Raw genomic sequence first — 17,560 nt, forward strand, 5'->3', positions numbered from 1 at the left:
CTCTCTCTCTCTCTCTCTGACATCGGGGTTTTCTCTCTTACAGTAAGCCCCTGACACTGACAATGTGGACATCAGCGAGGAATATATAGTGTAGGCTATCATCTAAATTCGCATCGTGTTATCAGCGCATTCAACTTCATTATTACCAGGTAAAACGGCATTATTGTGCCAGCTATCTTTTTTTCTGTATGCATATCGTATTTGTATAGCTTTTGGTAATCGCATCCGCAGTTAATCTGCTCCGGTCAGAAGTGAGAGATGGTTCAGAATCGCGCTGTTATCCCGTATTAAAGCGCTGCTGCTGTTGTTATGGCAAAAAAGCTCAGCGCGTTGTGTACGGGTCCGTTTCAGCACCACTAATACAACTTAAACAACTAGTATGAATCGGAATGGCGAAGTTTACAGCTTAATGAACGTTTTATGGAGCAGTTTACCTCGCAGCTGTTTGAACCTACTGTTTAAATTAGCATAACGCGCAACATTTACCGTCCGTAGAGATTACGAGACCAAAATGACTTGTAAATTTAGATTGCTAACCTAGTTAATCTGATTAAGCCAATGCAAAGTAAGAGCTGAACCAACCCAACCCTGGCTAGTGATTTAGGATTCAAATCTCACTCAAACTGAAGATTGTTTATTGGTTCTTTGCAGCACTGTAAGGTTATGACGCAACGTTTTGGTTGTATAAGGCTGTTTGTAGCCTATAAGTTGTTTATGCATATCAACATATTGGTTTCTAGTTTCTTTAAAGGTTTAATACAGAACCGAAAAAGTTCTTTATAATTAAAGCGTCTACATCAATCTTTGTTGGTTCAGCTGAATACTTTATAAACGTGTGCCCTGTTGAAAAAACCAGCATATGCTGGTTAAGTATGTTTTGACGCTGGGATGCTGGTTTAAGCTGGTCCTTTGCTGGTTTATGCTGGTCCTTTGCTGGTTTAAACTGGTCCTTTGCTGGTTTTAGCTGGTCCTTTGCTGGTTTTAGCTGGTCCTTTGCTGGTTTTAGCTGGTCCTTTGCTGGTTTTAGCTGGTCCTTTGCTGGTTTTAGCTGGTCCTTTGCTGAGCGTCAAAACATACCTAACCAGCATATGCTGGTTTTTTCAACAGGTTGGGGTTTGGATGACATATGTTTGGGTCTGGACTTAAGTTCATAGATAGATGCCAGAGGTCTGGGTGATCACTCCTTCTGGACATGTGATTTGATTTCGGATGCTCTAATTGATTAGGTTGACCGGGAGCCGAACCCCTGCAATTAGTGCAAATACTAATTTGCTCGGGCCAGTGACTGAATGACTGAGCATCTTTGTAATTGAACTCATCCAGGAGAGTGCATTGGCTGTTTGGAACTAATTTGACTCCATAATCAAACCTTTCTTCACTCCATCACCCTCTAATTTAACTTTATTATTATTATTATTATTCTGTCAAGTTTTTATTCTTCTGTCAATTTCTGTCAAATATTTTCAGAATAACTAGACCACTTGCACATATAGTCAAATCTATCTATCTATCTATCTATCTATCTATCTGTTTATCTGTCTGTCTGTCTGTCTGTCTGTCTGTCTATCTATCATCTATCTAGCTATATATTGTTTAAAAAACTATTTATTAAAAATTTTATATATTCATATTTTTGATATAATATAAAATGGTACTACTCTGAGAAAAATTGCTGTTTGATTTACTTTGAAACAATCACTTTCACTTATTAAATTTCACAAATAACTACAAAGAAATACGTATAATTAAACATGAAATTTTGAAGTAGAAAAAAATTGTAATACATTATTGTATACAACAATGTAGTTTGTTTAACTTACAACTTCAAAAATTATTTTTACAGTGTATATATAATATTTGAATGTAAAAGGAGGATCTACTGATATGTTACGCATATAGTTATGAATAACTGTTACTGCATTATATAATGTATTTGCAAATACTATGAAGGCATTTGTGGAATAATAGAGTCGATCAGTTATTTAAATGATTCTCCATCACCTAGAAATGAAGTAAAAGCTTGACTGCTCCAGCTGAACTTGTAATGTAGAATAAAAAGCTCATTGTGCTCATGGCATTTTCTCTGCTAAACTGTTTGGCATGTGAGCAGCTAATTCTTCTTCTCCGAATCACTGAATAGAGATCTTTGTTGCTGTTCTTTTGCCTCGCTGTACAAACTAGCTTTGAAGTTAACTTTGGATATTAATAGGGTGTACAGGGACGTGCTCGTAGCTTGTCCTTATCGCTTATTGAAGAACATTACTCTGAGATGTCCTTCAAAAGAAGTCCTTCGAAGTTGCAAAGAAACTGACGTTTTGCATTTATTCGGTTCCTACGAAATGTCTATTACAAAATAAGACGTGGTGATGTAATTGTTGCCATTAAAGTGTGGACAAATCTGCACCAAAGCACATTAGTTTTGGTTCTTTGATTAAGTCCCCCTGTCAACTCAAACTGATATTCCCTCAAAGCGAGATTATAGGAAAACAAATAGCCTCTCTGGCTGAGGAAATGAGGAGGCCAAAAAACCTGATGAATGACTTAAGAAGGAATAAAGAGGATGAAGTGTAAACATCCTTCCAAAACAAAGCCAAAACCAAGAGCGGCTTTGCTTGGAAGATCTTCAGACCTCCTCGTTGAAGTTCACCTAACACACAATGGCATTCGGCGTCGCAGACAGGCGATTAACTGCGGTTTAATCTGCACGAGGCCCTTTTCTCCTCAACATTCTGATCTACAACACTATTTTTATCCCCACAAAACAACCGCGCTTCCCCAACCCCCTAAAAACACTGCAGGCGTCTGTGAGGAATCCAGCATTAAAGATAAGAGCGCAGGCTCACTTGGCGCTGCGTGAGGATGCTAAGTTTGTCAGCGTGACATGCATGTGATTCATGCAAATTCTCCCTTGTGTCTGCCGTTTGTTTGTTTCGGGTGAGTTTGCAGCGCGTGGTGCGTCACAAGGCCCTCGGGCACGTGGCGGCAGAGCTGATCATACATGGTTTCTGTGTTTTAAAAAAGATCGGAGAAGATATTGACCGCTTGCAAGTACGTTGGCATCAGCAAACTTGGCCCTTGGCCTGAAATGTGACTGTCAAAACTGATACGACTGGGCCTTTTAACTGAATTTAAGGCACAGAATTCAGTCATTATATGTTGTTCCAAACCCATGTGACTTTCTTTTGTCTGTGGAAAAGGACAGGAGAGATTTTGCAGCGCTTACGTAGTGACCACGTCTTTACAAACTCGCAAAAATATTGGTTATTTACAAAAAATAAAAAATAAAAATCATGAAGGAAACAGTTTCCGTTTCCAGTTACTTGAAGCTTTTGTTATAATAGCCAAGCGAGCTCAGTTTTATTTATTTCTGGCTGATTTTGAAATAACAGTTCAACCAAATACTTCTCCTTTATTACACTACTAAATAAAATATTTTAATTCTTCCATATCTACTGTAAAATACATTTTCAATGACCTATTATTAATATTTTAAGTACTTTAAGAAATAAGGGAATGTTTTAGGGATGTATGACCAATATATGCATGATAAAATAAAATAAAGTAAAAACAAAAAACAGTGATATCAACAGCCAAATATTACTTTTTTATATAATTTTTATTTTTTATGTTGTTTCAGCCCATATTGGCTATATATTGGTCAATATTTGGATATTTAATGGTGCATGTCCTTCTTTCTGACTAGTTTTACATTTAGATCATCTAGCACCGACTTCATTTGTTACATTTAAACTATTAATTTATTTATATGATGTTTTATCGATATGTTTTGCTTTTAGTATGTAATGTACTTTTTGACAAATTAGTATTGAATTTTAATATCAGCCATTTGTTGATTATTGTTCATAACATAAAAGGGAGTTTGTAAGGGATTTATTTATTTAGAACAAAATAGTATTGAATTTTTGTATCAGCCATGTATCAATTATTGGTCATAACAAAACATGTAAATATTAGTGCATCCCTTGTTTGTTTAATGTTTTGTTTATAGGGTTTATTTATATTATGTAATATATATTTTTAGACAACATAGTATTGTATTTAAAATATCAGCTATTTATCGATTATCGACCATAACTTGAATTATTAAAAGGAATTAATGGCTTATCAGTATCAAACTGAATTTTAATATTGGCGCATCTCGAGTTTATTTATTTATTTTTAAATCATCATAGGCTGCCATATGGAAAATAGCTGCATGAAGATTCTTCAAAAATTCTTCTTTTGTGTTTCACAGAAAAAAACAGCATGCAGGTTTGGAATGAAGTGAGGGTGAATAAATCATGACAGAACTTTAGTTTTTGGGTGAACTGTCCCTTTAAGTAAAAAGAAACCAGCGTATTGACAGATTGATTGCATAACAATGGCTTAACGTCTGTCGTATGAGGTAAACAAATTAGCTCCATTGAGTCATGCAGAAAGAGACCAAACTTGCTGTCACAGTGTGTTTGGTGCTGAAACAACTGTTCCACCAGACTCTTCTCCTATAGCACTTCTTCCAGCTACATTTGTCAGCTTACATGAGTATATTTTCCCCGTCTGGTACATTTATAGGTAATGCAGTGAATTTTATTTTTGACAGACTGGTCCATTGGTGTCTCTTTTTGTCACCACAAAGCGTTATTTGATATTTTAGGTCTTGCTGTATGCACTGTATAAATAGATTTTCAGAAGTTGCAAATAAAACAAAGACGTTTGACAAAAAGAAAAAACTATTTCAAACTTTCTACTTTAAAATTTCACATATTCAGTGTCACTTGCCGTTTCTTTGTCATTATTTCTGACATTTTGTTTTATGTATGTATGTATTTATTTATAGTCACTATGGACTGCAGTATGGAAAAGAGCTGCATGAAGATTCACATTTTTAAAAAAGTACCGTATTGGCCCGAATATAAGACGACCCTGATTATAAGACGACCCCCCCTTTTTCCAGATGTACCTTTTGGAAAAAGGCTTTTTAAAAACCAAATCTTGTTTTTTCTCAGTAAAACACATTTTGTCTTCAATTATTTTCATATTGCATATTTTTTATGTTTAGGTTCAGTAATTTTACTTTAATGGCAATGTATAAGTCCTTTTCTATGCCATTAAAGTGAAATAACTGAACATAAATATAGGAGCCTAATAAAAATGCTAATTTTAGAAGAAAATTTCAGACTCTTCATATATATGTATGTATATACTAGTATTGCTACTTTTATTTATTTATTTTTAAAGATAGTGACTATGGACTGCAATATGGAAAAAATTCTAATTTCTTTGTGACATTGAAATTGTAAATCCTACATCATTTTTTTCATTCATCATTTTCATTCTTCTACTCGTAATACTACCGACTACATGACGGTTTGGACAAAAAAAAGGCAAAAATAATGAATGTTAATTTGAAGTGGATATCATATCTCACTATTTCAGCCAGCTTCTAACGTATAGCGTCAAGGTTGTTGCTTTTGTCTTGAGACTGTATCTAAACTTAGAAGCGATTCTCCATTATGCAGGTTGTTTTACACTCATATCTGCTTCAGTTGAAGTTTTCTCCCATCAATGTCACAACAGCACCCCCTTCCTCACCCACTGTCAATGTCGTGCTTCCAACTTTTTCCGAGCGTCTTTGATATATTTCTTTGGAAGAGAGGTGTTGCAATTTAGAGCTCTGAGGATGTTTAGATCAAGACGTGCTTCTTTTCTATCTCTCCAATTCCCATCGGTATCAAAGCCAGCTGGCAAGATTGCAATCAAAACGCTGAAGATGATTTCCGGCAAACGCGACGCGTTTGACCTGCTCGTGAAAAGTGAGAGAACATTGTCGTTTTGATAAAAGAATGCACCGATATCTGCGGTTTAAAACGACTGGTAGAGTTAGCGAGGCTTGTGTAATTGTTCAGTCGATTTATGAAGGCCTCTGCTGAATAATTTCCAACAGAACGGTGCTTTCATAGAAAGAGAATGCATATATTGTTTCATGTGTGCTAGCGAGCAGAATGCGCGAAACGCAGCCCACTGCTCCGAACAAGCTTTCCCTTATTTTTCTGCTTTCCGAGAGATCGAGGTCATTGTTAATTGAAACACAGACACATGTTAATTAGTGTGAGATATTTTCCCCTGAATCTCTCCAACTAACGATGTCCTTCAATTAATTACCGTGTTCCTGTCTCCGCTGCAAGCTAGTGCTAGTTAAGAGAAAAATAAATGAAAGGGATTGTTCGCCCACAAATGAACATCCGCTTATGTAGTTCACAAACGGACTTCCGTTCTTCCGTGGTGCACAAAAGAAGATGTTTAGCAGAATGTTCACGCTGCTCTTTTCCTTACCTGCTTTTATTTGCACTTCTGCATGTTCAAACCCAGTGCCACTTGGTGTCATTGATATCAAACCTGACACAGTGAAGACACAGCTACAGATTATGCAAATATTGACTTAAATTTCAGTCTGGTTTTCAAAGAGCTGGAATATATCACACAAAGTCACATGAACCACTATTATGAGACTTTTATGGCCCTTTTTGTCATTTTTGGAGCAGTGTTGTTATTGTAAACTAAAACTGCCAAGAATTGTTTTGTTAACGGAAATATTGCTAAGCTAAACTAAGCTAAGCTAAAATAAAATAATAAAATTAAAAAAATTAAAAATTAAAAAAAAAATATATATATATGTTTATTTATTAGATGAAAAACTTTAAATGTTTCCTTGGAAACTAACTGAATTAAGGTTAAAATAAAATAAAAGTACTAAAATAAAATAATAATGGCTTAAATTTCAGTTTATTTCTCCAGTCTGGTTTTCAAAGAGCTGGAATATATCACACAAAAATGTTTATTTATTAGATGAAAAACTTTAAATGTTTCCTTGGAAACTAACTGAATTAAGGTTAAAATAAAATAAAAGTACTAAAATAAAATAATAATGGCTTAAATTTCAGTTTATTTCTCGCACAAGGTATTAGTATATACAATTAGTATATATAACTAATATTAATATATTAGTAGTACAATATTTAGTATTATTCTTTTTATTTTACCTTTCCTCTTTTGTACAGCACAGTGGTCAACTCTTGTTGTGTTTATTTGTGCTTTATAAGTAAATAAATGAAAATGAAATGACATGAAATGAAGGCCGTTGTTGTGTTTATTTGTGCTTCATAAGTAAATAAATGAAAATGAAATGACATGAAATGAAGGCCGTCTTTTGGCTGTTGTATGAAGAGTTTTTTTTGTTTTTATTTTTTTTAATCATATGAATAGCTATTATACTTAAATTCGGACTTCTTTGGAACAGTAAAACTAAAACTATTAAGAATATATACATATATATATATGTGTGTGTGTGTGTGTGTTAATATTTTTTTGGTAATAATGATAAAATAAATTATAAATATTAGATGACACTTGAAAACCTACATTTTGAAGTAAAATTGAAATCAATTTAAGTTGAAGTACTAAAATCGCTGAAACTAAAACTGAAATATTAAAATAAATAAATATATCCTAGTAATTTTGTTGACAAAAGAGCATAACAAAATTACTAGAATTTAAACTAAAATGTAAAATTTACAAGGTAATAAATGAAAACTATAACAGAATATAAATAAAACTAAAATAACAATGTTTGGGAGTTTGACAGTGATGGTCACTATTAATGGGAAAGAGCAGCCTGAACTTTCTACTAAACATCTCTTTTTGTGTTTTATAGACACACGGTCATTAATAAATTATATTATATACATATTATTTTAAATATTATTACAATTCTAGCCAATACTGCTTAACGTATTTTCATGTTATGGGCGATAACTGATAAACGGACGATATTGCATACAATTGTGTCTAAAAAATAAAAATAAGAGAAACACTAAAAGCTAAAAGCAGTCATTTGAAATGCTGCAAGTGATAATTATATTGTTTATTAATGATATTATAATTATATTGTATTATATTTCACTTTAATATACTGTTGCTTCATAATTTGTTTTTGTTTCAAGATGGGAGATTCAAGATTTTACAGTAAATCTAAATGTAAAAGCAAGTGAAATTGTGATTTTGTTATTTTAAATATTATTACAATTCTAGCCAATACTGCTTAACGTATTTTCATGTTATGGGCGATAACTGATAAACGGACGATATTGCATACAATTGTGTCTAAAAAATAAAAATAAGAGAAACACTAAAAGCTAAAAGCAGTCATTTGAAATGCTGCAAGTGATAATTATATTGTTTATTAATGATATTATAATTATATTGTATTATATTTCACTTTAATATACTGTTGCTTCATAATTTGTTTTTGTTTCAAGATGGGAGATTCAAGATTTTACAGTAAATCTAAATGTAAAAGCAAGTGAAATTGTGATTTTGTTGAATTGTTAGTTTAGTGAAGCTGCCATCAATTTAAAAGCTGGCCTGAGAGAAATCAAACGCTCTCTGAGATACTCTAATAAAGCTTGAGTAATTAATTCCAAACCGGGAGGATTTCCTGACAACCACCAAGTTTCTCCATGGTGGTTTTTGGGATATAATCAGTCTGACGAGTGTATCAAACACCTGTTTACCCCAAACAGAATGGCTGCCACCTTCCATTTTAATCAGCCACAGGAAAATTGCCAAAATGTGCCTGACACACAACCTCTTCTCCAGCCCAGCAGCCCAAATGCGGATCTATCTCCTCTCTTCAGAGAGATTCCCCCCCAAGCGATATTTATGAGATGCACTATCCGCCTCCCACAGCCACAAATGATGTCCTTTCCGGAAAGACATGCATGTACCTGAATGTTTTGGGCACCTTACCATGCCACGTTGCCTTTACATTAAGAGGAAAGCTGTAGTACAATGCTATTTTCTGAAGTGGTACTTAAAAGAATGAGGAGGGGAGGGACCTCTGGACTTCCTCCACTCGTTGGGAGTCTTGATAGTAGGAAAGAGGGAAAAAAAAAAGAGTGTTCATTTGAAAGCACTCTGTATCCTCAGAGGGACAGCTAAGCGCATAGGGAAGAGTTGAAATCCTCCATTAGACTGAAAGGTTACAGGTTAATAACTGACTGTGGAAAGAGGATAGGAGAATGAACGCTTTTTGGCATTTGAGCTAAGTGAAAATTGTGTCTTGCAAACATGAGATTATAGCAGAAGGGAAGAGTGAGGTATGGTCTGTAATAGCAGGATGTTAAAGTGGGCGTCAGCTCAAAATTGATCTTATTTATTAATGCGTTTCTGGTCTCATTGTGATTGATTTGGAGCATCTTTTTCCAAATGTCTTTGCAACTTTTCATCACCATTGTTCCGCCTCTGCAACAACTAGGTCTTGTTTTGTAGGACAATAAAATTAATGGTAGATTGTTTATTTTATAATAAATATGTAGAACATATATTTTAATAAACAACCTATTTTATAAATAAATATTTTCAGAATTTTATGAGGCAAAATCTTATTTTTGCAATTTTAGATGAAACACACTACTGTCTGATGACACAGGAAAACTGGTTATGAATATCATATTTCCCTAAAGTCATGATTCATTCATTGTTGAATCATAACAGGAGTATTCTTTTTTTCATTTGTTCACAAATCATTTTTGCTAATCTGTTATCCAACAGCAGTCGGTAATATATTATAATAATATATTAGCATAATATTATTGATATTAAAATTAATCGGATACATATATATATATATGTATATATATATATATATCAGGTTATAAAATATAATATAAATTATGTAATTTAGCTTATTTATTTTTTAACAAATTATATAATATACATTATGCAATTTTTTACTTCAATATCATCTATCTATCTATCTATCTATCTATATTCTCCCAACAATGAAAATATTGCTATCATTGACAAATCATGGACGATTGTGCGGATGATTTCTCAAATTTCTTCCCTTGTGCTTTAAAGGAAAATAATAACGTTATACAGGTTTGGAATGACATAAGGGTGATTAAAATGACAAAATTTTCATTTTTGAGCAATCTACTCCTCATAATATGCAGACCTCTTGTGTGATTGTCCATTGCAAACTTGAATGCCAGGTCAAATTACACAGAGCGACCGAAGCGAGACGACGCATTCAAACAGCCATGGAAGAAGCGCTTCCACGTAATCGAGTTGTACAAGAGCATGCTCCACTAATTCACATCTAATGCGCAACTTTTAAGCAAGATCTAGGTCAAACAGTACGTCTCATCGAAAGAAAGAAAACTTCAAATGTGCCTTTTATTTTAAATGAGTCCCCATGCATTATTCGGCTTCTCCAGCTCATGCTTGGGCGCATTATGTCAAGCAATGCCTTGGCTCTTGAACAAGCGTCTGAATGGTTCACTTGGTCGTAAAGAAGATCGCAGAAGCACTCAAGTGCTTTATTATTTAAAACCCATCATCTGCTCATTTCCGAGTCTGGAGCCCTACTGCATCTCCTGAGCTTGGATGAGGTGGATTTGTTTGTGCAATCCAAAAGCAAAACGCCCATCTGCAGTCGTCAGGGAATCTAGATGTTTGTGTCCTATGGATACAACCAGTTCTGGGACATTGTCACCTATCGCACGTCCTTATCAGGGAACCCTAGGTGATTACGATAAATGTCAAGTTTTTTGGCTTACGTGCTGGAAGGGTTGGCATTGTAAATGAGGTCAAACTGATATGCCGAGTACAGAAAGAAGGGGATGTTGCTTGATGATTTTACTTAATTATGTTGGAGGAATATGTAAAGATGCAAAAAGATCTGTAAATGTGGAGCAGCAGAGACTGGAAATCTTACGCTAAAATCCTAAACTTCTAGCACATGAAATACTCACAAAAATTTACTGTTCTATTGCCATAGTACAAAGATTTTATTGGTACCATGTCACAAAATATAATTGTAATACTATGGCGTTCTTTGAAGATATATTCATATTCAAATAGCACGGTATTTACATGGCTCTTCAAGGTACTTCATAGTATTAGCATAGTATTTTCATATACACCATGGACGACTATAAGTAGGTCTTTTTTTTTGTAAAAATGTACTTTTTGGACATTTACCATGGTAGTACAGTAGTATTTTTGTAAATACCATGGTACTGTACGTGGTACCATATTACAAAGTACCATAGTATTACCATGTGATACCATAACTATGCTATTGCACTGCTAGAGTATTTTTTTGTTATAAAGGATGGTACTCTGAGGTATTACCATGGTACATGTCTAAAGAATATGGTATTCTTGAATATGGTGCGTTCTTCTAAACAATCGGACTTTCGTCTGGCAGACAAAAAAGCAGATGAAAAACCTTATAGATTTGCTTTGAAGGAGGGACTCGAGCCATATCTGGGGGTCAGAATGTCACACTTTTGAGTTGAGCCAGTAAGTAACTACCTATCTACCACTGAGATTACAATAGCAAAAGCACAGCAATCACCCAGAATGCACTGTGGCATTTTTGTACAGAAAATACAACAATTTTGTTAATTTGTCTAACAGTACAGCTCATTTTTTTCATCTTTGTGTTCTGCCCGACGACAACCGACTTATATCTCTCCAGAAAATGAGAAAACTACGCCCTTGTTTGTGAGACAGTTTCCCCTAAGTCAAATAAATAACAATGGCAAAGGAGCTGCCATAATGGAAGCTCACATGTCATGAGGAATGCTCCTAAGGCGGCGTGAGAGGGGGGTGTTATGCTGTGTGGGCGCATGCATGCACGTCTTTATCCTCGAACATGTCAGAATGATTCATACGATGACAGAGCAGCCACTGTGCCGGCCCCATTGCTTCCCGCTCACAAGTGGCTGCTTTGTGCCTCCGTCAACCTCGGTGCAGAGACGGCAGGACACGACGAGCGGGGACCCATTCAGAGAGAGATGTCTGCTCTCTCTGGATTTGACCAGTCCAAGACCGGTGAGGAGGAGGAGGAGGAGAAGGAGCGAGGAGAGACAGCAATAGGGAGTCTTGCCAAGTCGGCAGGCAGCATCCATTCCCATCTTGAATTTAATATCCTAATGTGCTCTTTGAATCGCAGATCTAATAAGGAAAGAGATGGGGGGAAGGAGGGAGGGAGGGAGGGAAAGAGGGAGGGAAGGAAAGAGGGTGGCCCTTTTCAATAATGAAAACTGGGCAGAAATCTCTCAAGCAGCAAGAGAAAGAGTGCGAGAGAGGCCTACCATAAATTACAGAGTCAGGAAGTGACACGCACGTCTCCAAAAGCTCTTGGAAATGCCAATATCTGGACTTATTTGTAGTGCAAAGATGCGGCAGTTGCAATCCTGAGCAGAAAAAGGGCTTTGCTGGGTGGAAAATTCAAGACTGAAGCATTGCTGACTGTGAACCTCAATCCAGCCGGTGTAAAAGAAACAGCCGACTGCTCAACTTTATCTACCTCTTCATCATGCTTTCCTTTGACCCATCTTTTCGTAGAGTTCAGGGATTTGATTGTTGCTCCACAGCACAAATCTGTCCATTTAAAAAACAATTTTGACAGTGTTGTAGTCAAGTCCAGCTTATTTGAGTCCGAGTCCAGGCAGAGACCTGAGTAAGAGCTAGAGCCAAAAGAAACAAGACACGGGTCAAGTCTGAGTCGAGACCAAGACCAGGCGAGGGTATTGATGAAGGGAGGGAAAGAGGGAGGGAAGGAAAGAGGGTGGCCCTTTTCAATAATGAAAACTGGGCAGAAATCTCTCAAGCAGCAAGAGAAAGAGTGCGAGAGAGGCCTACCATAAATTACAGAGTCAGGAAGTGACACGCACGTCTCCAAAAGCTCTTGGAAATGCCAATATCTGGACTTATTTGTAGTGCAAAGATGCGGCAGTTGCAATCCTGAGCAGAAAAAGGGCTTTGCTGGGTGGAAAATTCAAGACTGAAGCATTGCTGACTGTGAACCTCAATCCAGCCGGTGTAAAAGAAACAGCCGACTGCTCAACTTTATCTACCTCTTCATCATGCTTTCCTTTGACCCATCTTTTCGTAGAGTTCAGGGATTTGATTGTTGCTCCACAGCACAAATCTGTCCATTTAAAAAACAATTTTGACAGTGTTGTAGTCAAGTCCAGCTTATTTGAGTCCGAGTCCAGGCAGAGACCTGAGTAAGAGCTAGAGCCAAAAGAAACAAGACACGGGTCAAGTCTGAGTCGAGACCAAGACCAGGCGAGGGTATTGATGAAGTAATGATCAAGTCCAGAAACGGGTCGGTCTGAGTCAAGGCCGAGACTAGAAGGGGTTTGAGTCAGAGTCAAGACAGAGACCTGAAGAAGGCAGAGTCCGAGTCAAGACACAGACCTGAAGAGGATCGGTTCCAAGGCAAGAACAAGACCAGAAATGGGTTGAGTCCAAGTCAAGACCGAAACTAAAAGAGGGTCGATTCCGAGTCAAGACAGAATCCAAAAACCAGATGGAGTCCAGAAATGGTTTGGGTCCGAGTCAAGACCGAGACTAGAAGGCGGTTGAGTCAGAGTCATGGTCGAGACCAGAAGAGGGTCGAGTCCAAGTCTGAACTGAAACCAGAAGATGTTCGATTCAAGACACAGGCCTGAAGAGTATCGATTCCAAGTTAAGACCAAGATCAATTCCAAGTTAAGACCAAGACCAGAAATGGGTTGAGTCCAAGTCAAGACCGAAACTAGAAGAGGGTCGATTCCGAGTCAAGACAGAAATCAGAAACCAGATGGAGTCCAGAAATGGTTTGGGTCCGAGTCAAGACCGAGACTAGTAGGCGGTTGAGTCAGAGTCATGGTCGAGACCAGAAGAGGGTCGAGTCCAAGTCTGAACTGAAACCAGAAGATGTTTGATTCAAGACACAGGCCTGAAGAGTATCGATTCCAAGTTAAGACCAAGACCAGAAATGGGTTGAGTCCAAATCAAAATCAAAACCAGAAGAGGGTTGATTCCGAGTCAAGACAGAAACCAGAAACGGGACAAATTTGAGTCAAGACAGAGACCTGAAGAGGATCGAATCTTAGTCAAGATCGACAGACAAAAGACAGAGTCTGGTCTGAAATACTACAAGACTGATTTTGCAGGCCATTTAAAAATGGATTAAAAATACTGATGAATCATCTTGTACTCACATTTTAGTCCAGTCAAATGCTCTCTAGAATTTTAATGCCCTTCCCTTTAATACAACCTGCCACATACTAACATTAGCAATCAGGGATGACTATCGTAAACTAAACTTCGAGAGTTGTATCATTCCATCTGTAGGAAAGAAAAAAATCACAAATGATATCTCTTTAATATCACAATTGTTTCTTCAAGATGGCAGTGCAATTTAAATGGAGAGCAAATTGAGACTTTTGCTTAGTTTACCACGAAATGAGTTTTCTTCTGTGGAACACAAAAGAAGATATTTTGAAAAATGTCTGCATGTTTTTTGTCCATACAATAAAAGTCTTTAAAAGGTTTTTATCTTGGATGCCATTGACTTTCATTGCTTGGACAAAAGCAGTTGAAACATTCTGCGAAATATCTTCTTTTGTGTTCCACAGAAGAAAGTCATGCAGCTCTGGAACAACATGAGGCTGAGTAAATTATGTATAAAGACCACAGACATGGTCAATTTTCGATTTCATGTTGACTTTAAGTGAACATAACTGAGAACTATAATGTCTCCTGAGCTATAAAAGAACAACATTTGAGCAATAAAATCTTCCTCTGCCTTATTGCTTTCCTTATTCTCTCTCTCTCTCTCTCTCTCTCGCTCTCTCTCTCTCTTGTTTTCTCACCTCCTTGTTTTCTCTTGAATATACATGTCTACGCTGGTAATTACTGCATAGATCTCTCTGTTATGTATCGCAGAGGATCTGGTGTCAGTATGAATTAGGGATGAGACAGCCCTGCAGCTGACGTCTGCACTCGTTTTGAAGATATAATCATCCACCCTCGTGGCTCCACCAGCACTCGTTTCCATCCCCACCTACTCGTTACGCTAAAATACAAGCTAATCGCTATTATTAGCCCGCTAGGTTTTCTGCAAAATAAATCGATTAGTCTGACCTAGTTTGATTTGAGGTTTATAAACAGGGCGAGGTTTAGTAGAGGTTTAGCGTCTCCCATCCTGGTGGGATGATGGGTCTGTCATGGCGCTCCGGCTTAGTTTTAACAGCAGGCATCTAGTCGTTCCAGGATCAAGGCCGTACCCTGCACAGTCCTCAGAAATAATCTAATTCCTCTTTCCCGGAATAGGCAAATAAATCTCACTACAGGACAGACGCAAGCTTGGGCTCCACAGGACAGAACGGGACAGATATATCCCCATTTTGTCAATCATTTCTGGCTTTGTCTCTCTTTTAGTGTATTTTCCCAAAATACAATTTTCAGGCAAATAGCATCAAATTCAATGTTAAAACATTATTTTATGTTTGTGACTCAAATAACTTGCAATGATTTCACAACTTTGCAGATTACGTTAGGTTATACCGCAGCACTTTTCAAAACTTTCTAGACCAAACCTAATAAAATAAAATAATTAAATTAAATAAAATTAAATTAAATTAAATTAAATTAAATTAAAATTTGGTTGACCAGAATAATTTTAGAAAAGTTACATTGTATGCAACCACAATCAAACATTTAAAAAACATGCATGAGACTTAACAAATTAATACTTAACATTGTGTAATAATAGGATATTATCATCCTAATAATCAAATGTTTTGGTGATGCATAGTGGAAGATTTATAAAACATCGCAAGATTTTCTAGCAATGCCATTACAGTGTTTTTGCAATGTTATGATTTTTTATTTTTTTTGGTAGTACGTGTATTACATAGTTATGATTAAAAAAAACATTATTGCAATATTTACAGGACTTTAAAAAACATTTTTACAATGTAGTTGTGCTAACGGAGTATCACTCACTCTTACAGTACTTGTATTTAATCAGTAAACACATTACTTTGAAAGAAATATGCACCCCCCCCCCAAAAAAAGTAGCCTTGTGGGTTGGATGTCACTAGGTTTATAAAACGTTGCCAGAAGATTTTCTAACAACGTCATTACAACGTTTCTGCAATGTTATGAAAATATCAATTTTTAAAAAAGTGTAAGAATATAGGATAGAAGCATCATTACTTTTCAGGAATTAAAAAAAAAATCAGTTTTGCCAGTCAGGTGTCGTAAGTGTATGTGTTTTTATGCAGCATTGATTACGTTGTGAGAGCAGAACAGCGGCGGCGGTGAGCAGTGTAACTCCGGCTAAAGGAGCTGGCACACTTGCATTTGAGCATGCATTTTTATTTTTACACAGCGTTTGTTTTCCTCTGCGGCATGCGGTATTTCTTTACCTCAGCACTGAGCTGCTTATCATTCTAGAGGCTGGTTACCACTTGCTGGCTTTGATCAAACCCTGTTTCTAGACACCCCTCCGCTCCGCCTTTACTCTGCTTGCCATGAAAGACCCTGACGCCCATTACTTCTGCATCTCTCCCACAAATCCTCTCTGCTCTTCCCTGATGGCCTATGGGCGGTTTTGATGGAATGTCATAGGTTGTTATGAGTGGGTGAGAAGTGCCAAGCTCTCAGAGGTTCCCTCAGCCCTGTCCTCCCACCCCGCGCTAAGCCGTTTGTTGCTGGCGTGACAGTAGCAACCGCTAACCGTTGCTAAATGTGGCCTGCTTTTCCTAGCACTGGCTAATCTCACTTTGTTTCGCCAAGCTTCTAGTTTCCACAAAGCATAACAGCGTTTGCTTTTAAGAGCCGGCCCGGGCCGAGCTGGAGGGATTTACGGGGCGAAAGCTTCATCGCTGCAGATAAATCAAAGCCCACTAAATGTATTCATACACTTATAATTCAAGACTGGATGTTAATCATTCAATGCTAGCGTGTTTTTGTTTGTGGCTAGGGATTTTTTTTTTCTTCTTTCTGTCTGCCGAGTGCCTAAAATATTTAACAGGGCTTGTGCTATTTTTGGATGGAAGCTCATTCTCCCTCACTGTGTGTGTTCCTTTTCTTTTTCTCTTTTCTAACCATGAGACAACGACTTCTGAAATTCAGTCGGATGCAGTTTATAGCTGTGCCAAGAACAAGCAGAGAGTAGGGCTTTGAGGTATGACAGCGTTTACCTGGCGACGGTTGAAATGTGTTACTGGTTAGAGATTCTGCTCTACCATTTATACCATAGTATGTCAGTGATGCTATTTTACAAAATCCATGTATTATGTATTTGTTGATATAATAATAATTATTATTATTATTATATTATTATTATTATCATTATCAATAAATACACTATAAATAAATAAATGAATGAGAAGTATTAGTAAAAGTATTATTATGTTTATTATGTTTATTTATTCATATTTCAGTTTATTTTTATCTTATTATTATTATTAATAATAATAATAATTAGTTGTAGTAGTTAAAAATAAATTGCACTATAAATACATATTATTATTATTATTAATATTATTATTATTATGTTTATTTATTTATATTTCAGTTTATTTTTAAATGTACCGTATTGTCCCGAATATAAGACGATGTTTTTTTCTTGGAAATACATCTGAAAAAACGCGGTCGTCTTATATTCAGGGTCTAGACTTTGACATGTCAATAATACACCCACAAA

At 36.4% G+C, this 17,560-nt stretch overlaps 1 protein-coding gene across 3 annotated transcripts in view; it reads left to right on the plus strand.

The window, feature by feature from the left end:
- Positions 1-27: 27 nt before the first annotated feature.
- Positions 28-17,560, plus strand: part of pcbp4 (poly(rC) binding protein 4) — an 87,468-nt gene continuing 69,935 nt past the window's right edge. For all 3 annotated transcript variants that reach the window (XM_016512750.1, XM_016512751.1, XM_016512752.1), the window contains exon 1: positions 28-149. The gene's annotated coding sequence lies outside the window, so the exon portion shown is untranslated. The remainder of the gene's footprint in view (positions 150-17,560) is intronic.

This window comes from Sinocyclocheilus rhinocerous, unplaced genomic scaffold (genome assembly GCF_001515625.1).
Source record: "Sinocyclocheilus rhinocerous isolate Xijiao unplaced genomic scaffold, SAMN03320098_v1.1 scaffold2974, whole genome shotgun sequence".
NCBI lineage: Eukaryota > Metazoa > Chordata > Actinopteri > Cypriniformes > Cyprinidae > Sinocyclocheilus > Sinocyclocheilus rhinocerous.